The following is a 12,590-nucleotide window of genomic DNA, read 5'->3' as shown; positions in this document are numbered from 1 at the left end:
GATAGTTCTTGTTGCTAATCATTTTGCATATGCTGGAGATCAAATAAAAAATATTTAGGCTTTGGACACATGGCACATTTGCACTCCAAAAATGCTGGACTACGTGCTGTTTCTTAGGTGCTTCTAATTGGCCTCTGTGAGTATTAAGGAAAACACCTCAAACCATGCATGTGTGTAAGGTTGCTCTAAAATGATGAGGAAAAAAATGTTTTATAGTTATGAAGTCAACTAGAACCCAGAATCACTGTGAGCATTTGACTCTGATACAAACCCAATGGTTTGATCTTGTGCAGCACAGGACCAGGATCTAAAAGAGTTAAAAAGGAAACCTTGTCTGACAGATATTTAAAGAATGATGTATCATTGTTCTGGTTTAAAGCAAGAAAATTGGATGAATAATTCATCCTTTCCCAACAACAACAAAAAATGTTTTTACACTTTCAAATAGGTGTTAAAATGGAAACTATTTTGTCAAAAGTATATAAGTGGAGTGTAAATTTCTCTTCCTGCCAAGACAGAAAAGGTTTTACATCACAGCTGGGTGAGGAAATAAGATGGGCGACCAGAAAATATTCTACCTGGAAGAGAAAAGAAGTAAATGGCTTCATTCTCACCCTCACAAGCAGTCCTATCTTCCAAGTTCTGATGAATTACTGACTTGGCTATATTTAAGGATGGCATGTTATAAACATGGTCATACAAGGTCAGAGGCCCTTGTTGATGTTGATGGGGTGTGTCAGCAGGAAAAATGTGGTAGGAGGGAGATTGACAAGAGTATAGAAAAGGAGTTTTTTTTACTCCCTCCTTATACCAGACCTATTTTTGCCAACTCCTGTATCTCATGAAAGAGAGAGAGAGAGAGAGAGAGAGAGAGAGAGAGATTGTTATTTTGATTTGTTAGAGTATGAGCAGCTAAGTGAGTAACATTTTCTAATGGGTAGGGCGCTGTCTTTTAAATTGTACAAACCAACACTCTTTCTATAATTGCAAATTTGAACAGAGTAGAAGGTGCTACTTAAGTCTTAAACTGGACCACTAAATATTAAGGCTGCAGACTGATGTCCCACCCATCGCCATTGATTGCATAGAACACTCTTTAGATATTTGCCCTGAATTACAGTTTTAGCTGGGGAAGGCTGAGACATTCCTGCATCCCAGGGTAAATAAGATCGCACAGGGTTGCACAGGCCATGCTCTGTGGGTGAGGTCAACCATTTCCAGGCTTGTCAGAGTTTTTTCCCGCTTTAAGTGCATACAAAAGTATAAAAAAAAAAGAAAGAAGGAAGGAAGGAAGGGAGGGAGGGAGGGATTTTTTTAAAGAAAGAAAGAAAGAAAGAAAGAAAGAAAGAAAGAAAGAAAGAAAGAAAGAAAGAAAGACAAGACAAGACATACAGTCAATGCATTAGTCAGGAATCCAGCAAGAAACAACATAAAGGCTGGAAGCAAGATGGTGTGGGTAGGTTTTATGTCAAGATTCCAGAAGAAAAACAAGATCAGGAAGTAGTTCCTGCCAAGGAGTTGAAAGTGCAAGGAAGAGATGGTGTAACTGGAGGTTTGTGAGTTTGGGCTCCATGAAGGAGAGACCTCCGGACAGGAGCTATACTCCTGGAAGAACTCAGCCTCTGCAAGAAACGGAATCCAAAGCAGGAAGGGAGAGGGAAGAACTATCCAACCCCCCCAATGCCTCTCAGTTCCTGCCAGTGACTCCCAATGTCTAAGCTTCTGACAAATGGCATACATTGAATGGCAAGGGAGTCCCGATAATGCAGTCCAAAATATCAGCTTTTTGGGGCATAGATGAGGGCAGAAAATGGGTCTGGGAATGTGCATGTGTAGCGGGACAACTGGAAATATTCAGCACAGAACCTCAACCTAAGAAAATACACATATGGATACATGAGAGTTGTGAATCCCCTGAAGCCTACGCAGGATACCAGGTTAAAAAACTGAATATATTGATGCCTTTCAAATCTATATCTAGGCTCTCTATATATCTTTCTCCCAAGTCTGGGTTTTATATATACAAGTACCTACTAGACACCTTCTCTCAGCTATCCAATAGGCATCTCACATTCCACCTGCTCAAAACAGAAATAGTTATCTTCCTCTTCCCCTTAGACCTGGTCCTGCTCACAGATTCCCTTTTCTGTTAACTTGAATCAACCTGGCCAGAGCAGTCCAAATCTTCAACCCCCTTTTCCATTCACTTAATCCCATCAGGGACTAAGTCTTCTTAATGCCACCTTCTAAGTGACTCAGAAACATGTCCTCCTACTGCCAATCGCATTGCCACCTCCTGACATAGACCTCCACCACTTCTCACCTCGACCACTGCTCATCACAAGTTTGACCCACCTTTTACTTCTTCCCACCCAGCTATTCTCCACAAAGTCATGGAGCTGCTCTTCTAAAAAGAAACATCATCATGCCATCCCCTTAATGAAAACCCATCAGCCTCTCCCTTTTAGTTATAGAAATCCAAGTCCATCCATATTTGACTGTCTATACTCAGCTTTGTCTTCACTGTTCTCTCATGACCCTTAAGATCTAGTATCACCAAATAAGTGACACTTTTTTTTTCATATGTTTGAATACCTTTCTCCCAGATTCACCCTCATTTGCCTGGTGAGTTTTTGTTAACTTTTTATTTAGAACTAGTTTTTAAATTGCATAAAAGTTGTATGAATCACACAAAGATCTCCCATAAGCCTCTTTCCTACACTTTAATATCCATTTCCAGGATCTCCTTGTCTGGTCCCAATCCCATCTTGTGAAGCTCATTCTCCTTTTTTCTTGCTCTGTAATTTTTTCTGCTCTCTATCATAATTGCACTTCCTACACCATCGTGTTATTTGTTTAGCTGTCTGTATGTCACTTAATAGGCCAAGTTCCATGATGTCATGAACAATGCATCATCAGAGACTACTGCAGAGCTTACTTTTAGTAGGCATCCAAGAAACATGTGCTATGTGAGCAAATGGCCAACTCTAAGATCAAGAAATAATAATTAAAAAAAGACATCAGGGTAGGTAGGTTTTGTTGTGTGGTTTTTAAAAATTTGATTTGATTTGTCATCAATAAATTAAGTCAGTGCCACTAGCCCTTCTCTATTCCAAAGGAGCAAAGGAAAAAGGAAGGGTCTGTCACTCTGTGAAGAGACACCATGACCTGGCTTCTGGGTGATTCTTCTAAGCCTCTACAGACACCTGAAAGGAGATGAGTTCAAGAGGAGTGGATCCCGATGTGTTACATGACGGCCTGAGAGGAGGACGTGCTGGAAGTGCTGCATGGTCTCTGACAGCACAGAAGGAGCCGTGGGTCTCCTGGGAAGGCTGTGGACACCTGGCGGAGCTAACAAAGGTCCTGGGCAGTGAGGTGAGCAGCCTCATCAGCAGGAGGTAATGTGAACTATCTGAGACCAGATCTGGAGTCACATCCACCAACAGAGACCGTACTCAGACCACACAGATCTACCTCCAGTGGAGTGGAAAGAGATTTGGGGAAACGTGGTGATGATTCACATTGCAGATATTTACCAGTTAGAAGACACCTAAGTATTTGCTGATTTGTCTTCACTGTGGGCAAAACTTCCTTCTAATATGTAAATAGCAGCCTGAATGCTTATCTATAATAATAAAAGCGTAATATGCTAATTAGATTGGATGTCCTTCCGGACGACCTTCCGGATGAAGCCGGGGCTGCTAGAGAAGCATGGGTCCCGGGTGCCTGCCGGCAGCCAAAGAGAAACCTGGGTCCTGGGTGCCAGAGGGAAACCCGGGTCCCGGGTGCCAGAGGGAAGCTGGTGCCGGCAGCTGGGAGAAGGAAGGCCTACTCTTGCACGAATTTCATGCATTGGGCCTCTAGTCAATTATAAAATAAGGAACATCTAGGTTTGCATCTTAGACCCAAGGACAAAGGGTGTATTTTCAAAATAAGCTTATCTATAACTCTATTAAGAGCAAAATTCATTTCAGATTGGTTGCCTTAAAAAAGCAGTCACAGAAAAAGCAACCAGGATCAGAACCCAAGGAATATAAAGCAAGTGTCAGGATTCAGCACTCTTAGTTTTAATCTAGCATAACAATGAACAGAAACATATCTCATAATGAGGATCTTGAGAATAAAAAACAAGTTTAGGTAAGAACTGCTTTGGATACAGGGGCAATAAACTTATTGAAAAAATGTATATAATATTCTGAATGTTCACCAAAAATGAAGCAGAGTCACTAGCATTGATGAGCATGATGCTGGGAATTATATAAGGGATGTGTCACTTTTCTTTTTAACCTCATAAATAGATGTCATGACTCAAGTGTAAATAATTACAGCAATAGGAATGAGTTTTTGTTTCCATGGCTTATACCTAAACATGAAGTCAACTCCTAGCAAAAATTTATTAGAATTTACTATCTGAATGATTTTCACAGTTATATAAGATAATTTCCTGTTTTCAAGAACCTGTTGTCAGAATCCAAGGCAGAGATCTTAACAATACCCAAATAACCATAAATCAAAGAAAAAAAAAAACAGTCTTTCCTATAGAGGCAAACACAAAATGGTATGGAGGAGCAGCTGGGAAAATCCGGACAGGTCCCATGGAGAGGGAAGTATCTGAGACAGAACCTGAAATTGTGATTTCAATAGACTGAGCTGTGAAAGGAGGAGTTGTCAGATATAAAAGAGGAGGGATTTCAAGAAGAGTGTAGCTGACAATCTATACCACTAAGCGAGTCAAGACATTGAGAACAGAGAGGATCTGCACAAAGGAGATCTTTGGTCATTCCATAACAGTAGTTTTGGTTAAGTTTAATAAATAGAACTCAATTTTGAACAGTTGAGGTTTTAAAATAGTAGTAATAAGGTAACAATCAGGAATTAAGACACAACTTTCTAGTTGTTAGTGGTAAGCAAAAGAAGAAGAAAAGTACAACACATAACGGGCAAATGTTTGTTTTGAGGGAGGAAGAGCAGGCAACTCAGAATGATGCACAGGACAGAAGGAAAAAGAGTCAATGGAACTGGAGGACAGAGCATGTGAGGGAATGAGGACCTGAATGGAATTGAGGCAGAAGGGCTAAGGAGTACCCTGCTGTATTTTTTTTTAAATGTATGTAACTCATGATTTAGAAGACAGTGTTAGTAATAACAAACATAAATATGAAGAATTCCCACTGATAACTGTAATAAATGCCAACAAATAGTAATTATTAACATTAACTAATTAATTATTATATATCTGGGCCCACACCCAGTACTCCATATGTAAAATGTAATTTTGAATCATTTCTGTACACTTATAGGACTAAAGAGCCAAGAGCACATTGGAGCTAAAATATTTAAAGACAAGCACGTCCAAGATTGTAAGCACCCAAATTGCCAACACCTTGAAATAAAGAAATTTCCATCTGCTCAGGATCCCTTCCTGGCCCCCCTCTTCCCTGCCTCCAACTCTACTGGCAGCATGGGTGTCTAAGTGATCCAATATCCCTTCATCAGCAGTTCTTATTTTCCCCTTAGAAGTTCTGTGTAATATGTGAATCCTATTTGCTGCCACCTCAGAAAATGTTCCTCATATTCACACTTCCCCTTAATCAGATACTTTCTTCTACCTCAGCTGTTGTCCAATTTTTTCATAAAATATCAATCCGTTTACTCTATAGTTTGATCTTCCTTTTTTCTGTTACTCATTCTATTTTTAAGTCACTAGGGAACTTAATCATGTTAACAAGTGGAAGAGTATCTACCACTAATGCTATATTGACAAAAAAGAAGAAAAAATTCATATATTGTGAAGTGAAATTGAAATTGTACAATACATCCCACTTCCATTAATTATATCCAGAATTTCTCTGGAATCTACATGAACTTCTGTATCTACATTCTGATCTGCTAATTATACCAATTTTTTAAAGCTTCAACATTGAAAAAGAGGTAATTCTGGGTCATTTTTTTCTATTTTAAGATATAAAATAGTATTTTCTATAATTTCTCACTGTAAATTCATATTATTTCTTCTATGCTATGGGTGAAAAAATATTATGGGCTAACATAAATTCCTAATTCATTTAGATATTGGTTGTTCATGAAAATGAATTTTGTGCTTTTAATAACATAAATATACCTTTTGTGTATTTTAGAAACTGTCTGAATACAAAGATAAAGCATATTATGATACTGCTATACAAAAAAATGACATGTAATATCTAAATAAACTAAGACCATTATTTTTTGTCCTAGGTCATTTATGCTATCAAATACTTTTATTTTATTCTTAAAATCTCTCATCAGTTTCCTATGCAGTTGAAATGTTTAAGAAAATTTACTCTGATATAAGATATAAAAGCATATTAAGAGTTCAAGACCTTCCAAAAATGTACTCTTGATATGCCTAATAGCACATCAAAAAGACTTCCTAAATTCTCCTGTTGTTCTAATGACTTGAAAATTATGAGCCAGGCAAGCAATCTGTACTGTAAATGATGAATTAATAACATACCTAATTTCAAAAAGGAATTTAAGTCAGCTTAAAAGAAAGCACATAATTAAGACATTTTGAATTAAATATGAACAAGAAAAAAGAGAAAAGAAGGAAACCAAAATGGAGAGAATAGGTCAATTTATACAGATACATGCTATAAAATATTGGAAGTATAAGTGGGCACTCAAATTTGTTTTTTAGTGTTTCAGAAGCCACAAGTGATCAATTGCAATAGTCACAGTGTTTACAAAGCAAAAACTAACCTAATAGTATTTATCTAAGGAGAAGAACAACTATTTCTGATACTGAAATCCTAGAGAGATCTTTAGCATCTTCAGTGATATGCTTAGATTAATCCCAATGATGGCATCTGTAGTGCTTGCATAGATATTCTCTACACAAGTAGGCAGAAGCACCCCAAAGCCTACTTGGATATAATCAGCTCTCTGCAAGTCTATCAAAGTGCTGTCCAGGGAATGGGTCCCCCAGTGGACTTCATTAGTCATGATATTATACACTGAGTGGCCAGATTATTATGACCGGCCAGATTATTATGACCACCCCATCAGTACTTCATTGGGCCACCTTTTGCCTTCAATATTGCAGTGATTCTTCTTGGCGTTGACTCCACGAGATGTTGAAAGGTGATGCGAGGAATCTGACACCATGCCTGATGAATAGCACTGTCCAGTTCTGTGAGATTTGTTGGTTGTGGAACCAGCTGCCTGATGGCTCTTTTAACTTTGTCCCACAAATGCTCAATTGGATGGAGATCTGGTGATTGTGGTGGCCACCTAAGCAAGGTAAAGTCTCCCTCATGTTTTTGAAAGCACTCCTGCACAATATGAGCACCGTGGCATGGCACATTCTCTTGTTGGAAGAAGCCATCTCCATTGGGATACGCCATCAACATGATAGGATGAACTTGATCAGCAATGATACTTACGTATGTTGTGCTATTCAGACGTTTATAATGGTCTGGCCCTCCAGCAACTTCAATGCAAAATTATAGCTAATTTGCCTACAAACATCAGGTGGTCATAATAATCTGGCCACTCAGTGTAGATGATAATATATAGACTAATTATCTTCATTCAATCTTACATCAACATTCATTCCCAGTCCATGTTTTCAAATGCACCACACATCACCAAATTCACATGCCTGGATCCAACTAGCAAGTGTGGCTAAGGAAACAGAGGACTGCATGCTTTAACAAGCTATGAGGCTCGGGGAATCATTCCTGGGTATGAAATTGCCATTGAACCATCTATGCAGATTACATATGCTTTACACAATAAGCAAGTGTTAGTATTATCCTAAAATGGTTAATGATATTATAAATACTTACTGGAGTAACGCTTAATGCTGTGTGTAACACTTAATCCAATGGCACAAGTAATCTGCTGGTTAAATAAGCACACACACAGAAACAAGGAACTGGAAAATTGAAATTGCTAAGCTTGTTTTTTGCTGTTAATAAATATGCAATCAGCGAAGTGTATATACAACCTTTTAAAAAGAGTCATAGTGGATCTATTTTCTTTAATAAGATGTCTACCCAAGAAAATAGCATTAATGCCCAAATTACTGCTTTGTAATCTCTTGAAATTAAACAAAGTTTACTGTTCTAAATCCTGTAGGTATATTTTGGAGTATTATGAATTTGAATCTCAAATTTATCTAACAGTGCTTTTTATTTTGTTTAGTTTTTTTTTCAATTTGATACACAGTAGTGAAAAATAATAAGTTAAGTTTTTAATGTATTGTTACTGAAAGTGGTTTCCTTTTAAAATTCTAATTGTATTACTCATTTTCTAAATTGTCCTAAAACTTTGTGTTACTTTTTCATCTCCATTATGATAAAAGATAATAAATTAAGGAAACAAAACTATAAAATAGGTCTTGTCTTTTCTTGCAGATATTTAACTTAAAAATGTCATCTTTTTAAAAATATTTTTTATTGATTTCAGAGAAGAAGGGAAAGGGAGATAGGGATAGAATCATCAATGATGAGAGTCATTGATCAGCTGCCTCCTGCATGCCCCCAACTGGGGATTGAGCCCACAACCCAGGCATATGCCCTGACAGGGAATCAAACTGTGACCTCCTAGTTCATGGATCAGTGCTCAACCACTGAGCCATTTCGAATGGGCAATTATGTCATTTTTTGCAATAAATTTATATATCAGTATAATACTGTCAAGATTCAGATTTTAAACAATGTCTTTTTGTTCCTGTTGCATTTGTTAGAAATGTTTTCATAAATCTGGGAGCATGTGGGCCAAAGCCTCATCCCATCAACAGTGGGGATGCAGGGCAGTCATTACCATGAAGGGCTTGACAGGCTTCTAAATTATATTTGAAATTCATCCATTATATTTTTTGTGACCACCTACTATGTGCCAAACAAATTATGAGTGCCAGGAATGCAATTAATAACCAGAAGAGAAGGTTCCTACTGTCCTGAAACCCAGCCTAATGGAAAGGTCAATACATTTTTAAAAACCATAGACTTTGTTCAACGCAGTGAAGCAATAAACAGATACTGCGAGAATAACTGGGGATGTGGAATTTGATTAAGTGGTCAGACAAGACCACTTTGAGAAGGGGATGTGTTTAAGCTTCACCAGACAGAGAAGGAGTCAAGTCTACAGAGTAACCCAGGAAGAAAGAACTGAAAGTAGCAAGACCCTGAGGTAGGAAAAGGCTAGTTATATTTTAGGAACTAGAGGAAGCCAAGGTGGGTGAGTGTTAGTGAGCAATGGAGAGGCCGGAGATGATTCGGGTAGAGGCCAATTACGCAGGGCCATGAAAGTCTCTGTAAAATCCTTGATTTTATTATAAAGAAACAGAGAAGCCCTAAAGACCTACAGAAGAGTGACAAGGATGAGGGCAATGCATTTGGAAAACAGAATGAATTAACCAAATTAATGATTCAAGATTCTAGTAAGTTTAAAAGATAAAGAAATCCCAGTTAAACAAAATCAGGTAAACTGGGCATAATATATAACAAATAGTATGTTCAGAATATGAACAATCTTGGATGTTTTTTTAAGGCTATTCCAATTGATGGAATATTTATTTCCTCTTATTTTTATTTTTATTTTTTGTTAATCCTCACTAGAGGATATTTTTTTGCCATTGATTTTAGGAAGAGTGGAAGGGAGGGAGACAGACAGAGAGAAACAATGATATGAGAGAGACACATCGATTGGTTGTCTCCCTCACAAGGCCTGACCAGGGCCAGGGATTGAGCCTGCAACCAAGGTACATGCCCTTGACCTGAATCAAACCCATGACCCTTCAGTCCATGGCTGACGCTCCAACTACTGAGCCAAACCAGCCAGGGCTTCGTCTTAATTTTATATATGACATTTCATACATAACCCAGAGGCCTCTAAGATGCAGAACACTATTCCCCCCAAAGAAGAAAAGACATCGAAAAGTACAAAGATAACACAATGAATACTTGTGTTCTCACTATGCAGTTTTGAATTTTTTAGATGTAATTACTTTAGCAATAATATTTAAATAACACAGTTTGTACTAAATTTTGACCCTCTCAAAAGCAACCTAAGTAATTCTCTCAAAAACTAAGTCCTCTTTTTCTGGGAGATAAGACTCTAAAGTTCCAGAATTTCCTAGACTTTATTCATCAAAGTTCAGTAGAATCACTGTTTATGGAGGCTACAATTCTCAGGTAATTTTACTTATAACTAATGTGTATATATATATATATATAGAGAGAGAGAGAGAGAGAGAGAGAGAGAGAGATGAGAGTTGAGAGTTGTCAGGCACTTGTGTCTGATTTAAACAACAAATATAGCATTCTCAAGTAAATAAATGAGGCAAGAAATGTTCCTCATGAAGTGACCTCATCTCAGCCTCTGAGAAAGAATGGTGAAAATGTGGCTGAGGTGACTTCATCAGAAATGACCCAAAGCTGGAGTGGTGAGAACACAGCTGAGGTGACCTCATCTGGAATGGCCCTAGGCTCTAGCCGTGAGACCAACAGGAGGGAGTGGGCTCTCCAGGTCTGACAGGGTCTTGGCTCTAGCACACACCACTCTGTTTTTCCCAGGTGTCCTAAATCCGAAAGAGGGTCTCAGATGCAGAAATTGGGAGAGGAATCCTGAGTTGTCCCTCCACCAAGGCAGAACCTATGCCTTGATTGCTGAGCAATTGTCAGCTGAGAAGTAAGCCAACATCCTCTCAGGACAATGATGACATCACCTTTGCTTATTGTAAGCCATTTTTAGTGTTATAAGAACTTAAAAACATCATGAACTTTTATCTTCAAAGAAACAAAGACAGCTCAGGAAATTTGGTCTGTTACATATACAGCTCAAAAAATATATGATCTTTTTAAATTCATATTAATCTGCCATCCCCTTGTCCTGCTTTGAGAACATTCACTTTATCTGAAAATGTCTCCCAGGCAGGAGGCTGTAAGTCCTGGAATGACAGATATTCCCTGAGTTCAAATGTACGATAAGCCAAAGGAACTATTTTTCACAACGCTTGCTCTATGGAGTAGGATATTCTTGGGAAAAGTATTTTGGGGCCCCAAAGTCTTCAGTTCATGAATTTACATGCCATTTTCAATTTATAGCGCGGGGCATTACTGTGACAACTACCAGATAAAAAGAACCACTCTAAGCCACCTAGACACTCAATAGCCTACTCTCCACATTCCCCAAATAATAGATAGTGAATGTAAGCAACCACTAATTGGCACAGATATGACTACTTTCACAAGCTGTTTACTATCTTAATAATCCTTTCACCATAACTTATTTCTTACTGGCTGAAGTTTGAGACCAAATTAGAAGCATACTGCTCTGGCTTCTCTTTCATGAAAAAAAGAAAAAGAAAAAGGTTCAGCATATGATGGATGTTTTCAGAGAAATCATTTGCATATTTATAACATAATGCCAACCAATGCTGGATGATATGAAGTGTAATGTGATAACTAGAGACATAAAAATATGTATTGAATGTGGATAACTTAGTATTGGTAGCTTACCTTTATGAAAGTGTTTTCTTATCATTGAAAATAATTTGTGTGAATTTCCACCTGACTCTCTTTTTCCTTTTCACTTATTATCTTATATCAGTATGAAAGCAGAGATGGAAAACTGATTTACTTTCACAATATGTTTCCTGCTGTAAAATCACAGTTCCCAGTGTGAGAAGTAAAAGTGTAAATTTGGACATAATGTTTTAGGATACACACACACACACACACACACACACACACACACACACACACACACACATACACCCCTGCAAGTACCCTAGTCCTAAAGTTGTCCACCACTGACAAATGTGATGCTTTTCTCTACTGATTAATGCAAAATTGTACAAGGATGTGTTTTAGAGTCTGGTTATTCCCCTTTAACTTAAAATCTCTGTCTTATGAAAGAAACTGCATAGCAAGAACTTTCTTTGTTAATAAATAAACTATCAGAGCAATCAAGATGTTATAATGTAAGGGTTATATTTTATTATTTTCCTAATATTACTTCCTTTAATCAGAATTTTTTCTGGTGTAAGCTGCCTATTTAAGCACTAGAGCCAGTGGTTCTCAACCTTCCTAATGCCGCAACCCTTTAATACAGTTCCTCATGTTGTGGTGACCCCCAACCATAAAATTATTTTCGTTGCTACTTCATAACTGTAATTTTGCTACTGTTATGAATCGTAATGTAAATAACTGATATACAGGATGTATTTTCATTGTTCGTGACCCACAGGTTGAGAACCACTGTAAGCAATACATAAACATAAAAGACCTTTTGAATGAAAAATAACTTTTTTGATATTGAGAGTAATACCGGTATATGTATGCCCTGACAATTCAAAGTTTCTCTTTATAAATTTGCATGCGTGTATACACACACACCTACACTTACACATTCATGAAAAATATGTTGAGCATATTTTATGTGCCAAGACCTGGGTTTGGTGCTGATAAGATAAAGATGATCAAAAGCTTGCAGTCCCGTGGCCAGAAAGATTTTAATGAAATAATCCCATAGTAAAATGCAAACTCATCACTGCAATCAGCAACGGAGATATGCATGGTATGGCTAGAGCATATGGCAGA

At 37.7% G+C, this 12,590-nt stretch overlaps 1 protein-coding gene across 3 annotated transcripts in view; it reads right to left on the bottom strand.

Moving 5' to 3' along the window:
• MACROD2 (MACRO domain containing 2) overlaps window positions 1-12,590 on the bottom strand; it is a 1,947,520-nt gene that overhangs the window by 1,230,711 nt on the left and 704,219 nt on the right. The window lies entirely within an intron of this gene.

This window comes from Myotis brandtii, unplaced genomic scaffold (assembly GCF_000412655.1).
Source record: "Myotis brandtii unplaced genomic scaffold, ASM41265v1 scaffold137, whole genome shotgun sequence".
NCBI classification, from domain to species: Eukaryota; Metazoa; Chordata; class Mammalia; order Chiroptera; family Vespertilionidae; genus Myotis; species Myotis brandtii.
This window is presented reverse-complemented; position numbering and strand designations above follow the sequence as displayed.